This window comes from Myxine glutinosa, chromosome 7, assembly GCF_964187855.1.
Source record: "Myxine glutinosa chromosome 7, kmMyxGlut1.1, whole genome shotgun sequence".
NCBI lineage: Eukaryota > Metazoa > Chordata > Myxini > Myxiniformes > Myxinidae > Myxine > Myxine glutinosa.
The window spans coordinates 48,793,547-48,809,696 of NC_136267.1; the positions used below are offsets into that span (position 1 = coordinate 48,793,547).

Here is a 16,150-nt window from a genome sequence, read left to right on the forward strand (position 1 = left end):
TTGCATGTGATTGATTGGTTTAGTGTTCCCATCTGAATGATTGGTTTAGTGTTCCCATCTAAATGATTGGTTTAGTGTTTACATGTGAATGATTGGTTTAGTGATCCCATCTGAATGATTGGTTTAGTGTTTACATCTAAATGATTGGTTTATTGTTCCCATCTGAATGATTGGTTTAGTGTTCCCATCTAAATGATTGGTTTAGTGTTTACATGTGAATGATTGGTTTAGTGATCCCATCTGAATGATTGGTTTAGTGTTCCCATCTAAATGATTGGTTTAGTGTTTACATGTGAATGATTGGTTTAGTGATCCCATCTGAATGATTGGTTTAGTGTTTACATCTAAATGATTGGTTTATTGTTCCCATCTGAATGATTGGTTTAGTGTTCCCATCTAAATGATTGGTTTAGTGTTTACATGTGAATGATTGGTTTAGTGATCCCATCTGAATGATTGGTTTAGTGTTCCCATCTAAATGATTGGTTTAGTGTTTACATGTGAATGATTGGTTTAGTGATCCCATCTAAATGATTGGTTTATTGTTCCCATCTAAATGATTGGTTTAGTGTTCCCATCTAAATGATTGGTTTAGTGTTCCCATCTGAATGATTGGTTTAGTATTCCCATCTGAATGATTGGTTTAGTATTCCCATCTGAATGATTGGTTTAGTGTTCCCATGTGAATGATTGGTTTAGTGTTGCCATCTAAATGATTGGTTTAGTGTTCCCATCTGAATGATTGGTTTAGTGTTCCCATCTGAATGATTGGTTTAGTGTTCCCATCTGAATGATTGGTTTAGTGTTCCCATCTGAATGATTGGTTTAGTGTTTACATGTGAATGATTGGTTTAGTGTTCCCATCTAAATGATTGGTTTAGTGTTCCCATCTGAATGATTGGTTTAGTGTTCCCATGTGAATGATTGGTTTAGTGTTCCCATTTGAATGATTGGTTTAGTGTTCCCATCTGAATGATTGGTTTAGTGTTCCCATCTGAATGATTGGTTTAGTGTTTACATGTGAATGATTGGTTTAGTGTTCCCATCTGAATGATTGGTTTAGTGTTTACATCTAAATGATTGGTTTAGTGATCCCATCTAAATGATTGGTTTAGTGTTCCCATCTAAATGATTGGTTTATTGATCCCATCTAAATGATTGGTTTAGTGTTCCCATCTAAATGATTGGTTTAGTGTTCCCATCTGAATGATTGGTTTAGTGTTCCCATCTAAATGATTGGTTTAGTGATCCCATCTAAATGATTGGTTTAGTGTTCCCATCTGAATGATTGGTTTAGTGTTCCCATCTGAATGATTGGTTTAGTGTTCCCATCTAAATGATTGGTTTAGTGATCCCATCTAAATGATTGGTTTAGTGATCCCATCTAAATGATTGGTTTAGTGTTCCCATCTGAATGATTGGTTTAGTGTTTACATGTGAATGATTGGTTTAGTGTTTACATGTGAATGATTGGTTTAGTGTTCCCATCTGAATGATTGGTTTAGTGTTCCCATCTAAATGATTGGTTAAGTGTTCCCATCTAAATGATTGGTTTCGTGATCCCATCTAAATGATTGGTTTGTGATCCCATCTAAATGATTGGTTTAGTGATCCCATCTAAATGATTGGTTTAGTGTTCCCATCTAAATGATTGGTTTAGTGTTCCCATCTAAATGATTGGTTTAGTGATCCCATCTAAATGATTGGTTTAGTGATCCCATCTAAATGATTGGTTTAGTGATCCCATCTAAATGATTGGTTTAGTGATCCCATCTAAATGATTGGTTTAGTGTTCCCATCTGAATGATTGGCTTAGTGTTCCCATCTGAATGATTGGTTTAGTGTTCCCATCTAAATGATTGGTTTAGTGTTCCCATCTAAATGATTGGTTTAGTGATCCCATCTAAATGATTGGTTTAGTGATCCCATCTAAATGATTGGTTTAGTGTTTCCATCTGAATGATTGGTTTAGTGTTCCCATCTGAATGATTGGTTTAGTGTTCCCATCTGAATGATTGGTTTAGTGTTTACATCTAAATGATTGGTTTAGTGATCCCATCTAAATGATTGGTTCAGTGATCCCATCTGAATGATTGGTTTAGTGTTCCCATCTGAATGATTGGTTTAGTGTTTACATGTGAATGATTGGTTTCGTGTTCCCATCTGAATGATTGGTTTAGTGTTCCCATCTGAATGATTGGTTTAGTGTTCCCATCTGAATGATTGGTTTAGTGTTCCCATCTGAATGATTGGTTTAGTGTTCGCATGTGAATGATTGGTTTAGTGTTCCCATCTGAAGGATTGGTTTAGTGTTCCCATCTAAATGATTGGTTTAGTGTTCCCATCTGAATGATTGGTTTAGTGTTCCCATCTGAATGATTGGTTTAGTGTTCCCATCTGAATGATTGGTTTAGTGTTCCCATCTGAATGATTGGTTTAGTGTTCCCATCTGAATGATTGGTTTAGTGTCCCCATCTGAATGATTGGTTTAGTGTTCCCATCTGAATGATTGGTTTAGTGTTACCATCTGAATGATTGGTTTAGTGTTCCCATCTGAATGATTGGTTTAGTGTTCCCATCTGAATGATTGGTTTAGTGTTCCCATCTGAATGATTGGTTTAGTGTCCCCATCTGAATGATTGGTTTAGTGATCCGATCTGAATGATTGGTTTAGTGTTCCCATCTGAATGATTGGTTTAGTGTCCCCATCTGAATGATTGGTTTAGTGTTCCCATCTGAATGATTGGTTTAGTGATCCGATCTGAATGATTGGTTTAGTGTCCCCATCTGAATGATTGGTTTAGTGATCCGATCTGAATGATTGGTTTAGTGTTCCCATCTGAATGATTGATTTAGTGTTCCCATCTGAATGATTGGTTTAGTGTTCCCATCTGAATGATTGGTTTAGTGTTCCCATCTGAATGATTGGTTTAGTGTCCCCATCTGAATGATTTGGTTTAGTGTCCCCATCTGAATGATTGGTTTAGTGATCCGAACTGAATGATTGGTTTAGTGTTCCCATGTGAATGATTGGTTTAGTGTTCCCATCTAAATGATTGGTTTAGTGTTCCCATCTGAATGATTGGTTTAGTGATCCGATCTGAATGATTGGTTTAGTGTTCCCATCTAAATGATTGGTTTAGTGTTCCCATCTGAATGATTGGTTTAGTGATCCCATCTGAATGATTGGTTTAGTGTCCCCATCTGAATGATTGGTTTCGTGTTCCCATCTGAATGATTGGTTTAGTGATCCGATCTGAATGATTGGTTTAGTGTTCCCATCTGAATGATTGGTTTAGTGTTCCCATCTGAATGATTGGTTTAGTGTCCCCATCTGAATGATTGGTTTAGTGATCCGATCTGAATGATTGGTTTAGTGTTCCCATCTGAATGATTGGTTTAGTGTCCCCATCTGAATGATTGGTTTAGTGTTCCCATCTGAATGATTGGTTTAGTGATCCGATCTGAATGATTGGTTTAGTGTCCCCATCTGAATGATTGGTTTAGTGATCCGATCTGAATGATTGGTTTAGTGTTCCCATCTGAATGATTGGTTTAGTGTTCCCATCTGAATGATTGGTTTAGTGTTCCCATCTGAATGATTGGTTTAGTGTTCCCATCTGAATGATTGGTTTAGTGTCCCCATCTGAATGATTGGTTTAGTGTCCCCATCTGAATGATTGGTTTAGTGATCCGAACTGAATGATTGGTTTAGTGTTCCCATGTGAATGATTGGTTTAGTGTACCCATCTAAATGATTGGTTTAGTGTTCCCATCTGAATGATTGGTTTAGTGATCCGATCTGAATGATTGGTTTAGTGTTCCCATCTAAATGATTGGTTTAGTGTTCCCATCTGAATGATTGGTTTAGTGATCCCATCTGAATGATTGGTTTAGTGTCCCCATCTGAATGATTGGTTTCGTGTTCCCATCTGAATGATTGGTTTAGTGATCCGATCTGAATGATTGGTTTAGTGTTCCCATCTGAATGATTGGTTTAGTGTTCCCATCTGAATGATTGGTTTCGTGTTCCCATCTGAATGATTGGTTTAGTGATCCGATCTGAATGATTGGTTTAGTGTTCCCATCTAAATGATTGGTTTAGTGTTCCCATGTGAATGATTGGTTTCGTGTTCCCATCTGAATGATTGGTTTAGTGTTCCCATCTGAATGATTGGTTTCGTGTTCCCATGTGAATGATTGGTTTAGTGTTCCCATCTGAATGATTGGTTTAGTGTTCCCATCTAAATGATTGGTTTAGTGTTCCCATCTGAATGATTGGTTTCTTGTTCCCATCTGAATGATTGGTTTAGTGATCCGATCTGAATGATTGGTTTAGTGTTCCCATCTAAATGATTGGTTTAGTGTTCCCATGTGAATGATTGGTTTCGTGTTCCCATGTGAATGATTGGTTTAGTGTTCCCATCTGAATGATTGGTTTAGTGTTCCCATGTGAATGGTTGGTTTTAGTGTTTGGGGTCATTGTCCTGCTGCAAGACCCATGACCTTCGATGGAGACCCAGCTTTCTGACACTGGGTTGAACATTGAGCTCCAAAATGCCTTGGTAATCTCCTGATTTCACGATGCCATGCACACATTCAAGGCACCCAGTGCCAGAGGCAGCACAGCAACCCCAAGACATCCCTGAACCTCCTCCATGTTTGACTGTAGGGAAGGTGTTCTTTTCTTAGAAGACTTCATTTTGTTTTCTGTAAACATAGAGATGATGTGCTTTACCAAAAATCTCTCATTTGGTCTCATCTGTCCACAGGTTCAGGTGTGTTTTGGCAAACTCCAGTCAGGCTTCTTATGTCTCTCTCAGCAGTGGGGTCCTCCATACAACCCCCTTTCATTGAGTTGGTGACAGATGGTGCTCATTGAAACTATCGTACCTCGTGTCTGAAGGTCACCTTGAATCTGTTTAGCAGTTGATTGAGGTGCTTTCTCCACCATTCAAACAATCCCTCGCTGCAATCTTCGATCAAGTGTTCTCTTGCGGCCACGTCCAGGGAGTTTGGCTACAGTGCCATGGGCCTTAAACTTCCTGATAACATTGCATATGGTGGACACAGGAACATCAAGGTCTCTGGAGATGGACTTGTAGCCTTGAGATTGTCCATGCTTGACTACAATCTTGTGTCTGACCTCCTCAGACATTTCTCTGGTTTTCTTTCTTTTCTCCGTGCTCATTGTGGTACACACAGTGACACAAAACAGCAGAATGACTCCTTTTCTCTATTCAAACTGATTGAATGAGTGATTTTTATATAACAACTTCGAAAAGGTGCCAATAATATTGTCCGGGCCATTTTAGGATTTCTGTGTGGAATCGGCTAAGTAACAATTTTCTGGACAACAATTTAATTTCAGCAAATTCTCTAATTTTCACGACCATATTTTTGGCCACGACTGTGTATGTATTTGTTACCTGCGTCGCACAATAAAAGTGGATGGAGGTTATGTTTTCACTCCTGCCTGTCTGTCTCTGTCTGTCTGTTTGTTTGTTTGTCTATGAACACGATATTTGAAAACGTTGTGAAGCAGTTGTGACAAAACTCGGGGGATGAGTTGGTTACGTGACCAGAACAAGCCGATTTGGTTTTGGTTCAGGTCCGAATCCAGACCCGGCCTATCAGTGGATGCAAAACATAAATTTTAACTTTGACTAGGTTTCCAATCCTGGACAGGTAGCCCCACTTATGACAAAAGGTACTCCACAACTCGGTTGACCCTACGGCTGGCTAACTCATCACTCTTCAAGGTTGTACATCAATGTGGTGACTCGGTGAGCTGAATGATTTACAAAGAAACAATCGATCGATATTATGTTCCAATCCAATAAATCAATTACAAAACATTCACACAACAGAAATGGTCTTAATGATCAGGGATGGTCAGTGACTTACCTGGTGGAGGTGGTTCAACCAGTTCTGCGGACAGAGCATCGTGCTGCCGAAGTAGTCTCATGGCAAGGGTTATGCTAGGAGGTTTGCCATTGCTTTTCCAGGAATTAACCAGGCTGGGGATTTGTATGTTCTTCAAAATGCCGGCGATAACTCGCCAAGTCTTCGTGAAAGACTGTATAGGATCTTCAACATGCACCAATTAAAACCAGCAGGCAGGACAGCCAGCTTAACCAGAATCCGGGGGGCGGAGCAGTTCGAGATGTTCTGCGCAGCACCGATCCGGCAAGTGATCGTCGTGTCGGGAATCGAACCCACAACTAGGCAGCCCAGAGGCACTAGTGCGCATGCGCCGTGTACCTGTTAAGACTGATGAGTGATGATCAACCGACAGACAAGATTTTGGCGGGAATCCCACACACAAGGCCTTGCCAAAGATACCGTGGGATCTTTAATACGCACGAACAAGTACAGAGGCAGCTGACAAAGGGTCTCATCAGCATCAGGTGACCCCACGAGAGGTCTTGAGCATTTCATTGGATGCGAACGAGCTAACTCACAGGCGCACAATGTCCTACTCTTTTCGAAAGTGGGATCTTAACCTTGTACCCACCAACGACTGCTCGCAGATGGGACGCCCAGCTTAACGTCCCATCCGTGAAGGACAGCGTACTCACTGATGCAGCACCCTACCTGTAAAATAACCAAGGTGAGTGGAGAACTCCAAGGCGACTTGCTATCCCGACAATCCCCATTAATAACGATATCAAAAAATGTTTATATGGAATGTGCAGGTTAAAGTCATCGAGATGTCCTTATACCAAAATCGACCCCCGAGGGGTCTGGGTCATGGGGTCAGACAAGCAATCAGACACGGACAGACTGTGACAGCTCCGGTACACTTGGACCTGTGTAACGACTACAAAAGTAGTTTGTGTCCACGATTGCCTTATACGAGAGACAAAGGCGGTTTATAATAATAGTCAAGCTCATCACCGGGGTAGCTGAGGGTTGCAGCTAAATATAGGGTGCCCCTTATAAACACGTGTGTCTGAGCAGCTTTGTGGTACGGAGAGACGAGACCGACTGGGCGCAGGTAAGAGAGGTTACCTTCATGTACAAATCAGAGCTTCGGCAGGTGACGCTTCCTTTTGGAGCCGAAACCAGCGGGAAGATAAACAGGTTTTTAGAGATTTATTTATTTATTTATAAACATGACGATATTGTACGTGGACATCATTGATGCAAAGCAGCCGATTCCGTATGTTTATGTCTCTCTATCTGTACTTACTGTTATGGTTTCGTTAAGGTGTTAACAGAAAGGTAAAGGTGTTTATATCAGAAACCAAAATTCGAACTCTCGGTTCTCAAGTCTGTTAGCGCGTGTTGGTAGACGTTGAAGATACCACGGCGCGATTTGAAAAGAGTAGGCCATTGTGCGCCGGCGATTTCGGTCATGGTCTAAATGGGGGCACTGCATCGCAGATGATGCAACCAGTCGGCCGAGTTTGGAACTAAATCCTGGTCAAATTCCCCTCGCAATTTTCTAGATCCATGGACCACTTTGGTGGCTCCAAAAGGTGTCCGTTTGAACCTCAAATCCGTGAATGGGGACACGTGGGTAAAGTAAGGGGGTTGATGATGGGGAATTGATGGACCGCAGGAGAGACCGCGGGTGGGGAATTGATGGACCTCGGAAGAGACGGCGGGTGGGCAATTGATGGACCTCAGGAGAGACCGCGGGTGGGGAATTGATGGACCTCAGGAGAGACCGTGGGTGGGAAATTGATGGACCCCAGGAGAGACCGCGGGTGGGAAATTGATGGACCGCGGGTGGGGAATTGATGGACCTCAGGAGAGACCGTGGGTGGGGAATTGATGGACCTCCGGAGAGACCGCTGGTGGGGAATTGATGGACTGCAGGAGAGACCGCGGGTGGGGAATTGATGGACCGCAGGAGAGACCGTGGGTGGGAAATTGATGGACCGCAGGAAAGACCGTCGGTGGGAAATTGATGGACCGCAGGAGAGACCGCGGTTGGGAAATTGATGGACCGCGGGTGGGAAATTGATGGACCGCAGGAGAGACCACGGGTGGGAAATTGATGGACCGCATTAAAGACCCCGTTTGGGAAATTGATGGACCTCAGGAGAGACCGTGGGTGGGAGATTGATGGACCGCGGGTGGGAAATTGATGGACCTCAGGAGAGACCGCGGGTGGGAAATTGATGGACCACAGGAGAGACCGCAGGTGGGAAATTGATGGACCGCAGGAGAGACTGCAGGTGGGGAATTGATGGACCTCAGGAGAGACTGCGGGTGGGGAATTGAGGGACCTCAGGAGAGACCGTGGGTGGGGAATTGATGGACCACAGGAGAGTCCGCGGGTGGGAAATTGATGGACCTCAGGAGAGACTGTGGGTGGGGAATTGATGGACCGCAGGAGAGTCCGCGGGTGGGAAATTGATGGACCTCAGGAGGGACTGCGGGTGGGGAATTGATGGACCACAGGAGAGTCCGCGGGTGGGAAATTGATGGACCTCAGGAGAGACTGCGGGTGGGGAATTGATGGACCGCAGGAGAGACCGCGGGTGGGGAATTGATGGACCGCAGGAGAGACCGCGGGTGGGGAATTGATGGACCGCAGGAGAGACCGTGGGTGGGAAATTGATGGACCGCAGGAGAGACCGTGGGTGGGGAATTGATGGACCGCAGGAGAGACCACGGGTGGGAAATTGATGGACCCCAGGAGAGACCGCGGGTGGGAAATTGATGGACCGCGGGTGGGGAATTGATGGACCTCAGGAGAGACCGTGGGTGGGGAATTGATGGACCTCCGGAGAGACCGCTGGTGGGGAATTGATGGACTGCAGGAGAGACCGCGGGTGGGGAATTGATGGACCGCAGGAGAGACCGTGGGTGGGAAATTGATGGACCGCAGGAAAGACCGTGGGTGGGAAATTGATGAACCGCAGGAGAGACCGCGGTTGGGAAATTGATGGACCGCGGGTGGGAAATTGATGGACCGCAGGAGAGACCACGGGTGGGAAATTGATGGACCGCATTAAAGACCCCGTTTGGGAAATTGATGGACCTCAGGAGAGACCGTGGGTGGGAGATTGATGGACCGCGGGTGGGAAATTGATGGACCTCAGGAGAGACCGCGGGTGGGAAATTGATGGACCACAGGAGAGACCGCAGGTGGGAAATTGATGGACCGCAGGAGAGACTGCAGGTGGGGAATTGATGGACCTCAGGAGAGACTGCGGGTGGGGAATTGAGGGACCTCAGGAGAGACCGTGGGTGGGGAATTGATGGACCACAGGAGAGTCCGCGGGTGGGAAATTGATGGACCTCAGGAGAGACTGTGGGTGGGGAATTGATGGACCTCAGGAGAGACCGCGGGTGGGAAATTGATGGACCACAGGTGAGACCGTGGGTGGGAAATTGATGGACCTCAGGAGAGACCGCGGGTGGGAAATTGATGGACCGCAGGAGAGACGGTGGGTGGGGAATTGATGGACCTCAGGAGAGACTGCGGGTGGGGAATTGATGGACCTCAGGAGAGACCGTGGGTGGGGAATTGATGGGCCGCAGGAGAGACCGTGGGTGGGAAATTGATGGACCGCAGGAGAGACCGTGGGTGGGGAATTGATGGACCTCAGGAGAGACCGTGGGTGGGGAATTGATGGACCGCAGGAGAGACCGTGGGTGGGAAATTGATGGACCTCAGGAGAGTCCGCGGGTGGGGAATTGATGGACCTCAGGAGAGACCGTGGGTGGGGAATTGATGGACCTCAGGAGAGACCGTGGGTGGGGAATTGATGGACCTCAGGAGAGACCGTGGGTGGGGAATTGATGGACCTCAGGAGAGACTGTGGATGGGAAATTGAACTGCAGCAGAAGAGACCGTGGGTGGAGAATTGATGGACCTCAGGAGAGACCGCGGGTGGGGAATTGATGGACCTCAGGAGAGACCGCGGGTGGGGAATGGAGATTCCATCTCTGATCGTGCCATTGATGGATTGCTACCGTTTTCAGCAACATTGCCTTGTGAAGTGAGCTTCTCAACATTGCCACTTATCAAGAACAACAAGGGGTCATGTCTGAAGAGCCTGGAGCAGGAACTTCCTTTATCTCTTTGCTGCAGCATAGAGCCGAACATTAAACACCTCTCAAAACAGGCGCAGGTTTCTCACTATAAATGCCAAATGAAAGTTTGGGAATTCAATATCTCACTTGATTGCTTCTGGGAACAGTGTTAAACTAGATGGTATTCATAGAATACTTACCCTGCACACTGCACAGTCTTGAGAAGGACTTGGTACGAGCCAACTCTTCTGTTTTATTTCAAGGTTTTATTTTTCTTTGATCCAATATGGCTGCCAGACCAGTGACTTATGACGTCACTTTTATCAATCTATATTTCCCATGGGTAGTTAATCAATTAGTTCAAGTTTCCCATTGATCGGTTAAGTGGTTTCAAAGAAGAAGATTTTCAAAAATTTAAGCCGTTTCAAAATTCCATTATCGCTGTCCAACCACGTGCCCTATGACATCATAAATGTACACCATGGCTCCAAATGGATAGGGAATAATATGTGTGAAGTTTTGTGTTCATTGGATAAGTTTTGTTTTTTTATCAAATATGACAAACTGCCAAAGCACGTGACCTCTGACATCATAATTTTCAACCTTTTTGTAGCAATGGTGTTCGATGATATTTGGAAAGTTTCACTCGATAGGTTCAGCTGTTTCAGAGAAATATTTTTTTTCCCTTTTATCCAACATCGCTTCTAGACCATAAAACGATTACTTCTAGACCACAAACTTCTAGACCACAAATTATTTATTTGTGAACACCATGGTATCCCCATGGCTTGGGGAACAGTGTGTGTGAAAGTTCCCCTCAATCTGTCCAGCTGTTCTGGAGAAGTAGTTTATTAAAGGTTTTATGTTAAATCCAATATGGCTGCCATACCATCGTGTGATTTATTCATGGACACCCTTATTCATTCCTCAAAGCCAGTAGATTATGTGCATGAAGTTTCGCATCGATCTGGTCAGCCGTTCTGGAGAAGAGGATTTTAAAAGTTTTGTATGTTCACTCCAAAATGACTGCCAAAGTGCCAAACCACATGACCTATGATGTCATCAATTTAATTCTGTCTACAAATTGTCCTTCGGTGACCCTCAAATATGTTGATAATGATCGGATCAAGCGTTACACTTGTCGAATTATGACGTCATAATGAAGGCACCGATGACATCATCATTAACATATCTTATTCCCCATGGTGAGTACTTGACAATGAGCCATGTTTCAATTTTTCCATGGAGCGGTTTCAGAGATGGAGGTGCAAAGTTTTTTCAAAGATGGCGCCCATACCACGTGACCTATGACGTCATAATTAATACAAAAAAAACTCTAAAGGATGAGGTGCTCCTATAGTGAAACATTTATGTCAATCGGACCAACGCTTGCCAAGAAAAAGAATTTTAAAAATGCAGACACGTAGGTATCCAACCGATCGCTTAACCACAAAATTCAACATGGCGGCCATTTTTTTTCAAAATGCCCGCTAAAATTGCTAAAATGTGCCATCAATTTTTTTACCTCCGCCACGCAAGGTAGACTGAGTTATGTTTTCACCCCTGTCTATCTGTTTGTTACTTGCAAAATCGAATATTTTTCAAGTATATTTGCTTGGTCTTGTGAATTATTCTCTGTTCATCTGTTTTTTTGTATGTCAGTCCCCTACAGGTCACAATTTTAAACCGAGCTTCACGAAACTTCACCAGATGGTACAGTTGGTCATAAGCGATTAGATTTTGTCATCTTGAGGTCCGATTTCTAAAATTGTCATTTTTCATCCGATTCACTTGAAAATTGAACAGCATTAAGTTACTAAACTGGAAAACTAACTATTTTTGAGGTCAAAAGGTCAACTCAAGGTCAAACTTCCAAAATCATCTATTTTCATCTGAAAAATCATCACTTTTCATCCGATGGATTTGAAACTTGTACAGCAATTGCAAAGTACCTCACTGAATTGGGTAACCAACTATTTTAAAGATCAAAAGGGCAAAGGTCAACTCTAAGGTCAAACTTCCAAAATCATCTATTTTCATCTGAAAATCGTCACTTTTCATCTTATTAACTTGAAAATTATCAGCAATTACACAGTGCATCACTGAATTGGGAAACCAACTATTTTTGAGGTTAAAAGGTCAACTCAAGGTCAAACTTCCAAAATCATCTATTTTCATCTGAAAAATCGTCACTTTTCATCTTATTAACTTGAAAATTATCAGCAATTACACAGTGCATCACTAAATTGGGAAACCAACTATTTTTGAGGTTAAAAGGTCAACTCAAGGTCAAACTTCCAAAATCATCTATTTTCATCTGAAAAATCGTCACTTTTCATCTTATTAACTTGAAAATTATCAGCAATTACACACTGCATCACTAAATTGGGAAACCAACTATTTTTGAGGTTAAAAGGTCAACTCAAGGTCAAACTTCCAAAATCATCTATTTTCATCTGAAAAATCGTCACTTTTCATCTTATTAACTTGAAAATTATCAGCAATTACACACTGCATCACTAAATTGGGAAATCAACTATTTTTGAGGTTAAAAGGTCAACTCAAGGTCAAACTTCCAAAATCATCTATTTTCATCTGAAAAATCATCACTTTTCATCCGATGGACTTGAAACTTATACAGCAATTGCAAAGTACCTCAATGAATTGGGTAACCAACTATTTTATAGGTCAAAAGGGCAAAGGTCAACTATTTTCACTCCCTCTCTCTGTTCTCTTCACCCTCTCTTTTGCTCAAGGTCAACTGCCATCTGCTTGGAAATCAGCCAACATCACCACTTTGCACAAAAAAGGTGCAAAAACAGATCCTAGCAACTACAGACCAATCAGCCTTCTCCCAATTATCAGCAAAGTCATGGAATCCATCATTGCTTTGGATATGAAATCTTTCCTCTTCTCCAATGGCTTGATCTCTGATCATCAATTTGGTTTCAGACCAGGTCACTCTACTCTGGACATGCTGCTTCTGCTGTCTCAACAATGGATGGAGGTCCTCAATGCCAAACAGGAAATTAGAGCTGTCTCCCTTGACATATCACGTGCCTTCGATACGGTCTGGCACCCCGCTCTGCTCACCAAACTCTCCTCTTTTGGTATCCATGGAAATCTCCATGCATGGCTGGCGGACTTCCTCTCTAGTCGTAGTCAACGTGTGGCCCTGAATGGGTTTCTCTCATCTCCTCTTCCTGTTCAGGCTGGAGTTCCCCAAGGCAGTGTTCTGGGCCCTGTGCTTTTTCTGGTCTTCATCAATGATCTCTCCGACTCTCTTGAAAATCCTCTCTATCTCTTTGCTGATGACTCTACTCTCTGCCGCTCCATTCCTCATCCCTCAGATCGGCAGTCTGCAGCCTCCTCACTCTCTGCAGACCTGGACAAAATCACAGACTGGTCAAACAAGTGGAACATGTCTTTCAATCCTGACAAATCTCACACTCTTACGATGTCTCTCCGAAAAGACCGACTGGACAACCCTCCCATCTACTTTCTGAATAATCCTCTCCAAGAAGTTCTGTCACTCAAGCTTTTGGGTCTCACTATCTGCCATGATCTTTCCTGGGAAAACCACATTTCCAAGCTGGCCTCCAAAGCCAGTCGCCGACTGGGCATCTCCGTCGTGCGAAGTCCTTCCTTGGCACACCTGAGCTCCTCACCACATACAAGGCTTTCATCCGCAGCTCAATGGAATACTGCTCTCCCCTCTTGGCTGGTGCTCCTGCCTCACACCTAGCTCATCTTCACACTGTTGAAACCAAAGCGTTCAAAATCATTGGAATCTCCCGTGATGAAGCTAACTCCGAGGGCCTTTCACTTACTCACCGCAGGCATGTTGGTGGTCTTTCCATCTTCTTCCGACTCCTCTCCGGCCTTGCTCCCCCAGCTCTCTCTGGGCTCTGTCCCCCAAATATTCCTACAGGTCGCACAAGATCTGCCTGCAACCCTCTTATGGTTAAACTGTCAAAATCAAGACTCTCTGCTCACCTTCACTCCTTCATTCCTCTTTTCTCCTGCCTCTGGAACAAACTCCCTCACTCTCTTCAATCCCACTCCTCCCTCAAGGGTCTTTAAAACGGCTGTTCACCACCATCTCTTATCTTCCCCCATCCAAAACCTTGATCTTTTCTACCCCCGCTAATTTCACCCCAAATCCACTTTTTTGAGGTGACTTTTGACTTCTTTCCTGGAAGTTCTTGGTGTCCTTGCGTTTTATACCTATCCTGCCCCCCCCCCCCCCCCCAGGCCCTCTCCCTCCCACACATCTCCCGATGTCCCTGCTCTCAAATGTTGTGTTTGTGTGCTTCCTCCCATTCTCTCCCCATCTTGTCGACCGCTCCCCTTTTTATATACTTTGTTTGCTTGTTTGTTTGATTTGTTTGTTTGATAAATGTTAGCTCTTTCACGAGCCTCGACTCTGTATCAAAAAAAAAAGGAAAAAAAAAAAAAAAAGGTCAAACTTCTAAAATCATCTATTTTCATCTGAAAAATCGTCACTTTTCATCCTATTAACTTGAAAATTATCAGCAATCACACACTGCATCACTGAATTGGGAAACCAACTATTTTTGAGGTCAAAGGTCAATTCAAAGTCAAACTTCTAATATCATCAATTTTCATCTGAAGAATCATCAATTTCAATGCGATTGACCCAAGCTTTGATTAAGATCGTCAATTTTAATCTCAATCAAATGGACAATTTGATGTATCCATGGCAACCTTTTTATTTTGGAGAGGGGTGAATTTTGCAAGTATCGTGCTCTGCATGACGTCTTTATTGTTTGTTTGTCTGTGAACAAGATATCTCAAAAAGTTGTGGACGGATTCGAAAAAAATTTGCTGGAGCAGTTGGGTATGTGACAAGGGTGAAATGATTAGATTTTGGTGAAGATCCAGATCCGGACCTGAGAATTTTTTAAGTGATTTTTTCACCATTGAGAGATCGTGCAAAAAACGAAAGAAAAATCAAGATATCTCAAAAAGTTGTGGACGGATTCAAACGAAACATGGTGGACAGGTTGGGTGTGTGACAAGGACGAATTGATTCCATTTTCATGAAGATTCGAATCCGGATCCGGTTCAGATATTTTTTAATTTTTTAAGTGATTCTTCTCCATCAGCTTTAGATCTGAAAAAAAAAATCAGCTTATAGCTTTTGATTGGTGAACCAATTCAGTGACCCAATATGCAAATTCTTTAACTTTCAGGTTAATCGGGTGAAAATTGACGATTTTACAAAACCTTGACCTTTGACCTATTGATCTGAAAAAACAATCAGCTTCTAGCTTTTGATTGATGAACCAATTCAGTGACCCAATATGCAAATTCTTAAACTTTCAGGTTAATCGGGTGAAAATTGGCGATTTTACAAAACCTTGACCTTTGACCTATTGATCTGAAAAAACAATCAGCTTCTAGCTTTTGATTGATGAACCAATTCAGTGACCCGATATGCAAATTCTTTGAATTTCAGGTCAATTGGGTGAAAATTGGTGATTTTACAAAACCTTGACCTTTGACCTATTGATCTGAAAAAACAATCAGCTTCTAGCTTTTGATTGATGAACCAATTCAGTGACCCAATATGCAAATTCTTAAACTTTCAGGTTAATCGGGTGAAAATTGGCGATTTTACAAAACCTTGACCTTTGACCTATTGATCTGAAAAAACAATCAGCTTCTAGCTTTTGATTGATGAACCAATTCAGTGACCCGATATGCAAATTCTTTGAATTTCAGGTCAATTGGGTGAAAATTGGTGATTTTACAAAACCTTGACCTTTGACCTATTGATCTGAAAAAACAATCAGGTTCTAGCTTTTGATTGGTGAACCAATTCAGTGACCCAATATGCAAATTCTTGAAATTTCAGGTCAATCGGATGAAAATTGGCGATTTTACAAAACCTTGACCTTTGACCTATTGATCTGAAAAAACAATCAGCTTCTAGCTTTTGATTGATGAACCAATTCAGTGACCCAATATGCAAATTCTTAAACTTTCAGGTTAATCGGGTGAAAATTGGCGATTTTACAAAACCTTGACCTTTGACCTATTGATCTGAAAAAACAATCAGCTTCTAGCTTTTGATTGATGAACCAATTCAGTGACCCAATATGCAAATTCTTTTAATTTCAGGTCAATT

The 16,150-nt window shown here is 42.8% G+C and overlaps 1 protein-coding gene across 4 annotated transcripts in view; it reads left to right on the forward strand.

Annotated features, from left to right (window-relative positions):
* Positions 1 to 6,882: 6,882 nt before the first annotated feature.
* LOC137431203 (troponin T, cardiac muscle) overlaps positions 6,883 to 16,150 on the forward strand; it is a 73,011-nt gene continuing 63,743 nt past the window's right edge. For 3 of the 4 annotated variants that reach the window (XM_078781670.1, XM_078781671.1, XM_078781672.1), the window contains exon 1: positions 6,883 to 7,000. The gene's annotated coding sequence lies outside the window, so the exon portion shown is untranslated. Of the gene's footprint in view, positions 7,087 to 16,150 lie in introns of all 4 variants that reach the window. The other variant, XM_078781673.1, reaches the window with a different exon arrangement.